Consider the following 13373-nt stretch of genomic DNA (forward strand, 5'->3'; position numbering starts at 1 on the left):
GCCCCACATCAGCAGACAGATGCCTGCTTCTTCCTATCCCTCTGCCTGCCACTCCGCCTGCTTTAATGGATTAAATATTAAATGTAAACTATTAAACTCTAATCAAAAGGCAGAAATTGGCAGAATAGATTTTAAAAACCCCACTATATACTACCTACAAGAGACACACTTTGGTTTTTTTAAGTTTTGGGTTTGTTTGTTTTTTTTAAAGTAATCTCTATACCCCACATGAGGCTTGAACTTATGACCCTGAAATCATGAGTCAGGCGCTTTTCCAACTGAGCTAACCAGGCACCCCAAGGGATATTTGCATTAATTACTAATAAAGCATTTATACCTGCCACTATGCTATTTTTTGTACATACATGATTAAGCATATTTTATAGTGTGAATTTGTAGTAAGGGTGGTTAAATATGAAAGAATCTTCTAGTATACCTTAATTTCTTTGTCACTTCTTTTGCTATATATTTTGTAGTTATTTCCAAATAGTGACCTGGTGGCTGTCAGGCTGCTGGTTTCCACTGTGACAGTGAGATGTTGGTTTTCATAAATACTGCATGGGGAGAGGGAGATGAGAATAGGACAAGTTAACATGTTTGCTGTTCTTACTAAATGTTAGCCATTTTTCTTATATAAATGTCCATTGAGGGATGTCTGGGTGGCTCAGCGGTTTAGCACCTGCCTTCAGCTCAGAGTATGATCCTGGAGTCCCGGGATTGAGTCCCACATTGGGATCCCTGCATAGAGCCTGCTTCTCCTTCTGCCTGTGTCTCTGCCTTTTTCTCTCTTTCTGTGTCTCTCATAAATAAATAAATAAAATCTTTTTTTTTTATTAAATAAATAAATAAATAAATAAATAAATGCCCATTGAATTTCTACTAGCCTTCAGTTAATTTTCAGAGCTCTGAAAAAGTTGATTCTGAACATTTGCTAGTGTTATTACTACCTTTATAGGTAGGAGAGAATAGGAGGAGTGAATTTTAGAGGTCTTTACCAATTTCACCGATATCTCTGCTATATCTTTCTTTTCATGTAAAGTTAATCTTAATTTTTATTTTAATATAAAGGCTTACTTAGGGATCCCTGGGTGGCGCAGCGGTTTGGCGCCTGCCTTTGGCCCAGGGCGCGATCCTGGAGACCCGGGATGGAATCCCACATCAGGCTCCCGGTGCATGGAGCCTGCTTCTCCCTCTGCCTGTGTGTCTGCCTCTCTCCCTCTCTCTCTGTGACTATCATAAATAAATAAAAATTAAAAAAAAAAAAAGGCTTACTTCAATTTGTATATAACGGAATATGTCTATGCCATATTTTGTTAATTCTCAGTGTCCGTTTTCATTAGTAGAGTCTCTTCAACCTTAGATTGTAGTCTCTTAGGTTAATGTTCATAGATATAGATAAATACCAGGTATATTAATACCAGATATATTATATATGTGTATATGTATAAATATATTTGTATCTATGATACACATAAACAGTATACATCATATTTGTGTGCATACATTCATGTACATATTAAATTTATTGACATAAAAATATATAATGATATAATGGGTTGCATTGATAGATTCTTTCATATTAAATCACCCTTACTTGTAAAATCTGCTTAATCATAATATATTATTCTTTAAGTCATTGCCAAATTCTATTTGCTAATAGTTCACTTAGAATCTGTACCCAAAAGCAACAAATAGACCCCACCCCCAGCAGAAGAAGACAGTTAATTAAAATTCGAGCAGAACTCAATGATATCGAGACCAAAAGAACTGTGGAACAGATCAACAGAACCAGGAGTTGGTTCTTTGAAAGAATTAATAAGATAGATAAACCATTAGCCAACCTTATTAAAAAGAAGAGAGAGAAGACTCAAATTAATAAAATCATGAATGAGAAAGGAGGGATCACTACCAACACCAGGGAAATACAAACGATTCTAAAAACATATTATGAACAGCTGTATGCCAATAAATTAGGAAATCTAGAAGAAATGGAAGCATTCCTGGAAAGCCACAAACTACCAAAACTGGAGCAGGAAGAAATAGAAAACCTGAACAGGCCAATAACCAGGGAGGAAATTGAAGCAGTCATCAAAAACCTCCCGAGACACAAGAGTCCAGGGCCAGATGGCTTCCCAGGGGAATTCTATCAAACGTTTAAAGAAGAAATCATACCTATTCTACTAAAGCTGTTTGGAAAGATAGAAAGAGATGGAGTACTTCCAAATTCGTTCTATGAGGCCAGCATCACCTTAATTCCGAAACCAGACAAAGACCCCACCAAAAAGGAGAATTACAGACCAATATCCCTGATGAACATGGATGCAAAAATTCTCAACAAGATACTAGCCAATAGGATCCAACAACACATTAAGAAAATTATTCACCATGACCAAGTAGGATTTATCCCTGGGACACAAGGCTGGTTCAACACTCGTAAAACCATCAATGTGATTCATCATATCAGCAAGAGAAAAACCAAGAACCATATGATACTCTCATTAGATGCAGAGAAAGCATTTGACAAAATACAGCATCCATTCCTGATCAAAACCCTTCAGAGTGTTGGGATAGAGGGAACTTTCCTCGACATCTTAAAAGCCATTTATGAAAAGCCCACAGCAAATATCATTCTCAATGGGGAAGCACTGGGAGCCTTTCCCCTAAGATCAGGAACAAGACAGGGATGTCCACTCTCACCACTGCTGTTCAACATAGTTCTGGAAGTCCTCACCTCAGCAATCAGACAACAAAAAGACATTAAAGGCATTCAAATTGGCAAAGAAGAAGTCAAACTCTCCCTCTTCGCCGATGACATGATACTCTACATAGAAAACCCAAAAGCCTCCACCCCAAGATTGCTAGAACTCATACAGCAATTTGGTAGCATGGCAGGATACAAAATCAATGCCCAGAAATCAATGGCATTTCTATACACTAACAATGAGACTGAAGAAAGAGAAATTAAGGAGTCAATCCCATTTACAATTGCACCCAAAAGCATAAGATACCTAGGAATAAACCTAACCAAAGAGGTAAAAGATCTATACCCTAAAAACTATAGAACACTTCTGAAAGAAATTGAGGAAGACACAAAGAGATGGAAAAATATTCCATGCTCATGGATTGGCAGAATTAATATTGTAAAAATGTCAATGTTACCCAGGGCAATTTACATGTTTAATGCAATCCCTATCAAAATACCATGGACTTTCTTCAGAGAGTTAGAACAAATTATTTTAAGATTTGTGTGGAATCAGAAAAGACCCCGAATAGCCAGGGGAATTTTAAAAAAGAAAACCATAGCTGGGGGCATCACAATGCCAGATTTCAGGTTGTACTACAAAGCTGTGGTCATCAAGACAGTGTGGTACTGGCACAAAAACAGACACATAGATCAATGGAACAGAATAGAGAACCCAGAAGTGGACCCTGAAATGTATGGTCATCTAATATTCGATAAAGGAGGAAAGACTATCCATTGGAAGAAAGACAGTCTCTTCAATAAATGGTGCTGGGAAAATTGGACATCCACATGCAGAAGAATGAAACTGGACCACTCTCTTTCACCATACACAAAGATAAACTCAAAATGGATGAGAGATCTAAATGTGAGACAAGAGTCCATCAAAATCATAGAAGAGAACACAGGCAACACCCTCTTTGAACTCGGCCACAGTAACTTCTTGCAAGATACATCCACAAAGGCAAAAGAAACAAAAGCAAAAATGAACTATTGGGACTTCATCAAGATAAGAAGCTTTTGCACAGCAAAGGATACAGTCAACAAAACTAAAAGACAACCTACAGAATGGGAGAAGATATTTGCAAATGACATATCAGATAAAGGGCTAGTTTCCAAAATCTATAAAGAACTTATTAAACTCAACACCAAAGAAACAAACAATCCAATCATGAAATGGGCAAAAGACATGAACAGAAATCTCACAGAGGAAGACATGGACATGGCCAACAAGCACATGAGAAAATGCTCTGCATCACTTGCCATCAGGGAAATACAAATCAAAGCCACAATGAGATACCACCTCACACCAGTGAGAATGGGGAAAATTAACAAGGCAGGAAACCACAAATGTTGGAGAGGATGCCGAGAAAAGGGAACCCTCTTACACTGTTGGTGGGAATGTGAACTGGTGCAGCCACTCTGGAAAACTGTGTGGAGGTTCCTCAAAGAGTTAAAAATAGACCTGCCCTACGACCCAGCAATTGCACTGTTGGGGATTTACCCCAAAGATTCAGATGCAATGAAACGCCGGGACACCTGCACCCCGATGTTTCTATCAGCAATGGCCACAATAGCCAAACTGTGGGAAGGAGCCTCGGTGTCCATCGAAAGATGAATGGATAAAGAAGATGTGGTCTATGTATACAATGGAATATTACTCAGCCATTAGAAACGACAAATACCCACCATTTGCTTCAACGTGGATGGAACTGGAGGGTATTATGCTGAGTGAAATAAGTCAATCGGAGAAGGACAAACAGTGTATGTTCTCATTCATTTGGGGAATATGAATAATAGTGAAAGGGAATATAAAGGAAGGGAAAAGAAATGTTGGGAAATATCAGGAAGGGAGACAGAACATAAAGACTCCTAACTCGGGGAAACGAACTAGGGGTGGTGGAAGGGGAGGAGGGCGGGTGTTGGAGGGGAATGGGTGATGGGCACTGAGGCGGACACTTGACGGGATGAGCACTGGGTGTTTTTCTGTATGTTGGTAAATTGAACACCAATAAAAATTAATTAAAAAAAAAAGAATCTGTACCCAATTAAGGCATTAAGAACTCTGTACCTAATTAAGGTATTAAGAATTACATGATATTGGGGTATGGTTTTCCTTCTTTGTTGTCTTTGTCAAGCTTCTTTCTAGCATCTAGAATAGTTAAATAGGAATTATCTATTTTTTTTAAGATTTTATTTATTTATTCATGGGAGACACAGAGAAAAAGAGGCAGAGACACAGGCAGAGGGAGAAGCAGCCTCCGTGCAAGGAACTTGATGTGGGACTCAATCCTTGATCCGGGGATCACACCCTGAGCCGAAGGCAGACACTCAACCACTGAGCCACCCAGGTGTCCCAGAATTATCTATTCTTGAATATAAAATCCCCGTTTCTAAGCCAGGTGACCTTTTCAATGCAAACTCACTTATCAGTTTATTTCTTCTGTACTAATTGGTCAGGTCAAGATTTCCATTCCCTTTTAAATCAATTTTAATATGATATGTTTTACCTGGAATTAATACATTTACTCTAAATTTTCAGTTTTGTTAGTATACAATTCAAGCATGTAATGGTGGCACATGTCTCCTTTTTCACTTTTATCTATTTTTATATTCTCTTCTTTTCTCCCCTAATAAGCTTGCAAGACGTATATCTGTTTTATTGGTTTTCTTGAAAAATCAGGTTTTGGATTTATTTATTCTTTCTATTTTTAAAATTTCCAGTTCATTGATTTCATAGAGGAAATTAAAAAAGAAATGACTTACTACCGACGTGCCAATGAAAAATGTAACACTCCATACAAAAACAACAGAAGCCACTATATAAGCAGCACTTAATTATTAAAGGACACTGAAAAATAAAATGAAACCAAGCACTCATCTTATACTAGAACCATGAAATAGACCAATCTGAAAAAAATCAATAAAGAGAAAAGCTAAAATCAAAGAGATCTCTCAAAACCCCAAGTCCTCCTTACTTATATCTTTTATCTCCATCTACAAAGTGAAGACCAACTTCTTAGCCTAAAGCATAGCACATAAAGCTATTTATGATTTGCTCCCTATTTGCCTTTTAGCCCCATGCACTGGCACTCCCCCACACACTTCATGCTTGTAGTTCCCAAAATACATGACCTTCTCTTTCTCGCCTTCATTTTATTGCACGTGCTATTCTCAGTCTCTGGAATGAATGCCCCACCTTCATTCACTTGGCAAAATCCTTTCAATCTTTCAAAATCCAACTTTATGGCACCTCTGCAGGAAGTTTCCTTGACTTCTCCACCAGAGGGGATAAATTTTTCCTCTTTCCAGCTACATCTCCCTTCTATACCTCATCTATCATCTATCTATCTATCTATCTATCTATCTATCTATCTATCTATCTATCATCTATCTATCTAGATGTGTGTGTATGCATGTGTGTGTGTATTTCTTTCTTTGATTCTAGGACATCATTTTCCCTGAGTATTCATCCCAAATTTCTTCACTCACCTTCTGCATGAGTTTCATCAGTGTGGCATCTTCTTCCTTCTTTTCGGAGTGGACTCATGTATTATAATGACTTCAATTTATACCCCTGGATTGACAATTCTACAATCACTAGCCCCAGCTATGAGACTAAAGCTGACACTGCTGACTGTGAACTTGCTAGTTGTCCCATAGGCACCTCAAATCCAACTGTGTGATTTTCCTTCTGTATTCTCTGTCTTCAAGAATGGTATAAATAGTTCCCAAGTCACTCAGTCTGTAAATGGTACCATCTTTGCCTCTTTCTCATTCACTGCTCATGTCACCAGATCTTATTTGTGCCTCTGAAATGCCTTTCAGATCTGTCTCCTTGTCTTCATTACCACAGCTATGGCCCTACGTCCGTTCTCATCATCTTTTTCTTAGACTACAGTAATAACATTCTAATTGCTTTCTCAGCAGCCAGCCTCTTTCATGCTAATGTATTCTTTGCTTGGTTTTAGTTCTAAAACATAAATCTGGTAATGTTTCTCCACACACACACACACAAAAACCCCACAAAACTTTGTTAGTTTCCTACTATCTACAGGACAAAGTACAAGCTCCTAAGTGCTGCACATATGACCCTCCACAATCTTTAAAGTTTGTATTTTATCAAGTTCATGTCCAGTTTTTCCGCAGTAGGCACCCCACACTTCGGCAACATAGGATTGTCCATTTCTTAAGACCACCTTACTCAATGATATATTTGACTGTTTAATACCTGTCCCTACCCACTTGTCTGTAAGCTCCATGACATCAGAGGCCCTCTTATTTACTATTGCATCCTCAGTGCCCCAAACCATTTCTGGCATATTGGAAGTGAATGAACGCACTTCCATACTTCTTCACCTCTGCTGTTCCCTTTATCTGCCTTCCTCCCATTTTCTTAGTGGTGAATGTCTCTTCACTTATCTCCAAGACCTTGCTCAAATACCGTTGTCTCCATCAAGCCTGACCTGAACACATCGTTCCCCACACAAAACAAGTGACTTTCCTTCTATATGCTCCATAACACTTTCTCCAAAGTGCCAGTTTAGCATTTACCTCTTATATTATAATTATTATTTAAGTCTGAACTCTCAGTGGGGGAGGAGAATGGGTCTCATTCAGGTGCAGTTTCAAACACTGAATTTCCCATGGAATAGACAGGTGTTCAATAAATGTTTGACCTGAAAGAAGGTAGATTCAGACTTATGCCTTTGCACAATGGAAAGTCTTATTCCCAATTTGGACAGGGATACTCCTCTGTAGAGCACCTCTTGTGACTATCTCTCTTGTTCACCTACTATTCTTGTTCACTGAAGCATCAAACTAAAGTGTGAGAACTGGAAGGGGAAACTGAGGCCCTACCATTGAAATGACATGTCCAAGGCCACACAGTAAAGGTAAAAGCCAAGGCTAGTATCTGTCCCACTTTGCATCACTTCCAACGAATTGTCTCCCTAATAGGAGATAAGGTGAAATGTCAAGGAATGACAGGAAATCCACAGGCAAAGGGTAAGTAATGTCATGAAGTGTGTATGTGTGTGTACGTGGTTAAGATGATAAGAATTATCTTTCTAATCCACCCACAGCCCTCTGTGTAGTTGCTCTGGGCTCCAAGAAGTAAGCAGAGAAGACCCTGATCTTGACAGGAGCTGTGAGGAAAGAAGTTATCACTCATGACTCTTCCCAAATCACTCACCTTCTAGAAGATGCCCAAAACTCACCCAACATCAACTGTGACATGCTGTACCACACCAAGGTCAGAGGTAAGCTCTGAACAAGAAACCAAACAGCCTTATAATGTCACTGTCACCAGGAACCCAGATCCCCAAATAGCATGGAAGATGACAAGCCTGTGGTACATCTCACTCCATCACCCTTTCAAACAGCAAAATGGCAACCTTTGACCTCTGCTCTGCTCTGGACCCCTATGACTCAGACAGCAAAGAATAGCTCAAAGGGGTGTCAAGTAGCAGCATCCTCCAATATCAAATTAAAAAAAAAAACTACATTACCCTCAATAGACATGGTTTTATTGTAATTGCTTGGAATTTGAATAGCATGCCATAACCATCCCCATAAATTGGACTTCTTCAGATTTATTAAGCTATTTATTGAATGGTGGGTAATAAACATTCAGGATTAACAGCTCTGCAACTGCTCTGAGCCAGTTACATACAGAGTTGCTAAACTCCCATAAAATAATTATGAATCAGTTACCATGTTGACAAACCATAATTGTCAAAAGTTCAATGCAGACTCAGGGCCTTATTTAAAAGTTTGTTCTTGTTTTCAGTTTTGAATCTCATCTTCCTGTCTCCTGACATTCTCTTTCATTTCTCTTTCTCTCCATTCCTCCCATTCCCTTTCCCACCATCCTTCCTTCTTTCTTTCATTTAGAATACATGATGGGAGTGTGACATGAAGGAAAGAGCAGAGATGTGGGGTCAGAGACATCTGAACTCAAGAGAGGGGTCTGCTCTGGGATTCTGGGCAAGTCGCTTCCCTTGGCCTTTACCTCTTTAGACATAAATATGCAGGCATATATAGAGCATCCAGGATATAAGAGGCTTTTGATAACTTTGGCTTCCTTCACTTCTACTCCAGCTCAGTTCATCTAGGGCATGACTGCCAGCGGGGCTCTCCTGTAGTGCCACCTTCTCCTCTCTTCCTCACAGTTCCTCCTACCTAACAGCTCAGCACGGCTTTCAAGACTTTGCATAACTTGGCCCACTGCTTTCCAACTTAATCACCAACTTCATCACTTTAACTGGGACCCTAGTATTATCTGGATTTTAATTCAAATCTGGTAAGGGTAATTTTTTAAATTGTGGTAAAACATATGACATAAACTCGGCCATTTAAATCATTTTTTAAGTATACAATTCAGTGACATTAAGTACACTCATATGGTTGTACAACTTTCACCACCCTCCTTTCCAGAACTCTGTTCATCTTGCAAAACTAAAACTCTGTACCCCTAAACATTGATTGCTCCCTCCTCCCAGCCCCTGGTAACATTCATGCTTCTTTCTGTCTCTGCGAATTTGACTATTCCAGGTACCTCCTATCGGTGGAATCATACAGTATTTGCCCTTTTGTGATGGCGTATTTCACTTAGCATACTGTTTAAAGCTCATTCATGTAATATATGTCAGAATTTCCTTCCTTTGAAAGGCTGAAGAGCATTTCATTGTATATATATAACTAACATTTTATTTATTCATTCATGCATTGATAGATAATTGGGTTGCTTCCATTTTTGGACTATTGTGAATAATGCTGCTATAAACATGGGTTACATATATCTGAGCCCCTGCTTTTAATTATGTCAGGTATGTGCCCAGAATCAATTATTATATCACATGGTAATTTTATATTTATTTTTTTGAGGAAATGCGATACTGTTTTCCATTGTGGCCAAAAATATTTTTGAATATCTTTTCCTTAATTGCAAGGATAATATACATATTTTATTAACAATTAAGAAAATACAGAAATGACTAGAGAAGAAAATAGAAGTTACTCCTAATATCACTATTCAGAGATAGCAGTATTTACATTTTGAAATAATTCTATCTAATCTTTGTTCTCTATAACTTTACCCTCATGGGCTTAGTCTGATTTGATTTGTGTTTCTCAAAAAGAATTATTTAGACAGCACTACCTATGCAATTATACTTTATCTTCTCCATATTATACTGTGAGCATTTCCCAGTGTTGTTAAACGTTGTGCATGTGTGTGTGTGTGTGTGTGTGTGTGAATGGCTATACAATATTCCACTGTATAAATGTTCCATTATTTATAGGGCATAGCTAAATTAGATCAATAAAATCATCTATTAAAATCTATTCTTGTATAAAAGTTTTTAGCTTTATTAAATTATAATTGACATAGAAGATTGTAAAAGTTTAGGATTTACAAAGTGTTGATATGATACACTTATATATTGCGAACAATTACCCCTGTAGCATTAGTTAGCACTTTCATCAACTCACATAATTATATCATTTCATTTTTGTGGCAAGAATATTTAAGATCTAGTCTCCTAGCAACTTTCAAGTGTATATTACAGTATTGTTAACTATAATCACCATACTCTATATTAGATCCCCCAAATTTATCTGGTTTATAACTTTATAATTGACAATTTGTACCTTTGACAAACATTTCCCCATTTCTTCCAGCCTGCAGCCCTTAATAGCTACCATTATACTCTCTGTTTCTGTAAGTTCACCTTTTTTAGATTCCACACGTAAGTAAATATTTGTCTTTCTTTAACTTCTTTAACTTATTTCATTTTCCTTAATGGCCTCAGAATCCATCAATTTTGTCACAAATGGCAAGATTTCCTTCTGTGTCATGATGGGATATATATATATATATATATATATATATATATATATATATATATATATCACTTTTATCCATTTATAGGGATTTGAGATGTTTCAATATCTTGGCTATTGTGAATAATGCTGCAATGAACATGGGAATGCAGATAACTCTTCAAGATCCTGATTTCTTTCTCTTTCTTTCTTTCTTTCTTTCTTTCTTTCTTTCTTTCTTTCTTTCTTTTTTTTTTTTTTTTATCTATACCCAGAAGTTGGACCTCTGGATCATATGGTAGTTATCTTTATAACTTTTCTGAAAAACCTCCATACTGTTTTCCACAATGGCTAAACCAATTTACATTCTCACCAATGGTGCACATTTTTCCACATCCTTACCAAGACTTATCTCTTGTGTTTTTGATGATGGTCATTCTAACAGGTATAAGAGGATATCCCGGGATCCCTGGGTGGCGCAGCGGTTTGGCGCCTGCCTTTGGCCCGGGGCGCGATCCTGGAGACCCAGGATCGAATCCCACGTCGGGATCCCAGTGCATGGAGCCTGCTTATCCCTCTGCCTGTGTCTCTGCCTCTCTCTCTCTGTGACTATCATAAATAAATAAAAATAAATCTTAAAAAAAAAAAAAAGAGGATATCCCATGTGGTTTGGATTTTCTTTCCCTGATAATGAGTGATGTAGGACATCTTTTTGTACCTATTAGATGTTTTCTTTGGAAAAATGTTTATTCAGTACTTCTGCCCCCTTTTAAATTGGATTGTTTTGTTTCTTGCTATTGAGTTGTATAAATTTTTTATATATTTTGGATATTAACCCTTATCAAATATATGATTTGCAAATATTTTTTCCTATTCAATAGGTTACCTTTTCATTTTGTTGTTTCTTTTGCTACATAGAAGCTTTTAGTTTGATATGGTTCCATTTATTAATTTTTGCTTTTGTCTCATTTGCATTTTTGGTGTCATAGTCACCTCCAAAAAATCATTCCTAAGTCCAATGTCAAGGATCTTTCCTCCTATGTTTTATGCTAGGAATTTTATGGTATCAGATCTCATGTTTAAGTCTTTAATTCCATTTCAAGTTAGTTCTTATGAATGGCCTTACCAATTTCATTCTGCATGTGGTTATTCAATTTTCCCACCACCATTTGTTGAAGAGACTATCCTTTTCCCATTAAACATTCTTGGCTCCCTTGTCAAATATTGTTGGTGATATTTGTATGGGTTTATTTCTGGGCTCTGAGTTCCATTGGTCTATGTGTCTAATTTTATACCAGGACCATACTATTTTTATTTCTATCGCTTTGTAGTATGGTTTGAAATCAGGAAGTGTAATGTCTCCAGCTTTGTTCTTCTTTCTCAGGATTTCTTTGGGTATTAGGTGTCTTTGTGGCTCCCTACAAATTTTGGGATTATTTTTTCTATTTCTGTGAAAAATGACTTTGGAATTTTGGTAGGGACTGCATCAAATCTATACATGGTTTTAGATAGTATGAACATTTTAACATTAACTCTTCCAAGCCATAAACATAGGATGCTTTCCCATTTATTTGTTTCTTCCCTGATTTCTTTCTGCAAAGTCTTAACAATTTTCAGTACACATATCTCATCTGCTTGACTAAATTTATTATTAAGTATTTTCTTTTTTGATACTATTGTGTGGGAATGGCATTGGAGTTTTTTAAATTTCTTTTTAAAGATATTTTGTTGTTAGTGTATAGAAATTCAACTGATTTCTATTTCTATATGCTGATTTTGTATCCTGCAATTTCACTGATTTATTCTAACAGTTTTGGGGAACAGTCTTTAAGATTTTCTACATGAGATCCTATCCTCTGCAAAGATAATTTTATATCCTTCCTAGCTGGATGTATTATATTTCTTTTTCTTGCCTGATTGCTCTGCCTAGGATTTCAGTGCTATTTTGAATAGGAATTGTGAGAGTGGAAATCCTTGTCTTGTTCCTCACCTTAGATGAAAAGTTTTCAATATTTCACCATTGAATATGATATTAGCTGTGGGGTTATCATATATGGTCTTTATTATTTTGAGATGTGTTCCTTCTATACTCAATTTGTGGGGAGTTTTTAACATGAAAGGATGTTATAGTTGTCAAATGCTTTCTCTGAATCTATGGAGAGTATTATATGATTTGTGTCATTTATTCTATTAATGTAGTGTATCACACTTATTGATTTACATATCTTGAACCATACTGGTATCCCAGGGGTAAATTCCACTTTATCATTATATATGATCCTCTTAATGTGCTGTGAAACTCAGTTTGCTAATATTTTGTTGAGAATTTTTGCATTTATATTCATGGAGGATATTTGTAGTTTTCTTCTTTCTTTCTTTCTTTCTTTCTTTCTTTCTTTCTTTCTTTTTTTGTAGTGTCATTATCTGGCTTTGGTATCAGGGTGATGCTGGCCTTGTAAATTAGTTTGAAGTGTTCCTTCCTTTTCAGTTTTTTGGAAGAGTTGGAGAAGGACTGGCATTAATTCTTCTGTAAGTGTCTGGTAGAATTTACCAGTAAAATAATCTAGTCCTGGGCTTATCTATGTTGAGAGATTTTTTTTTTTTTATTATTACTGCTTAAATACCCTTAGTCATTATTGGTTTGTACAGATTTTCTATCTCTTCATGGTTCACTCTTGGTAGGTTGTATGCTTCTAGGAATGTATTCATTTCTTCTAGGTTATCCAATTTATGGGTATATGATTATTCATAATAATCTCTTATGATCCTTTGGATTTTTCTGGTATCAGTTATAATGTCTCCTCTTTTA

The sequence above is a fragment of the Vulpes vulpes genome, chromosome 8, assembly GCF_048418805.1.
Source record: "Vulpes vulpes isolate BD-2025 chromosome 8, VulVul3, whole genome shotgun sequence".
Taxonomy (NCBI): domain Eukaryota; kingdom Metazoa; phylum Chordata; class Mammalia; order Carnivora; family Canidae; genus Vulpes; species Vulpes vulpes.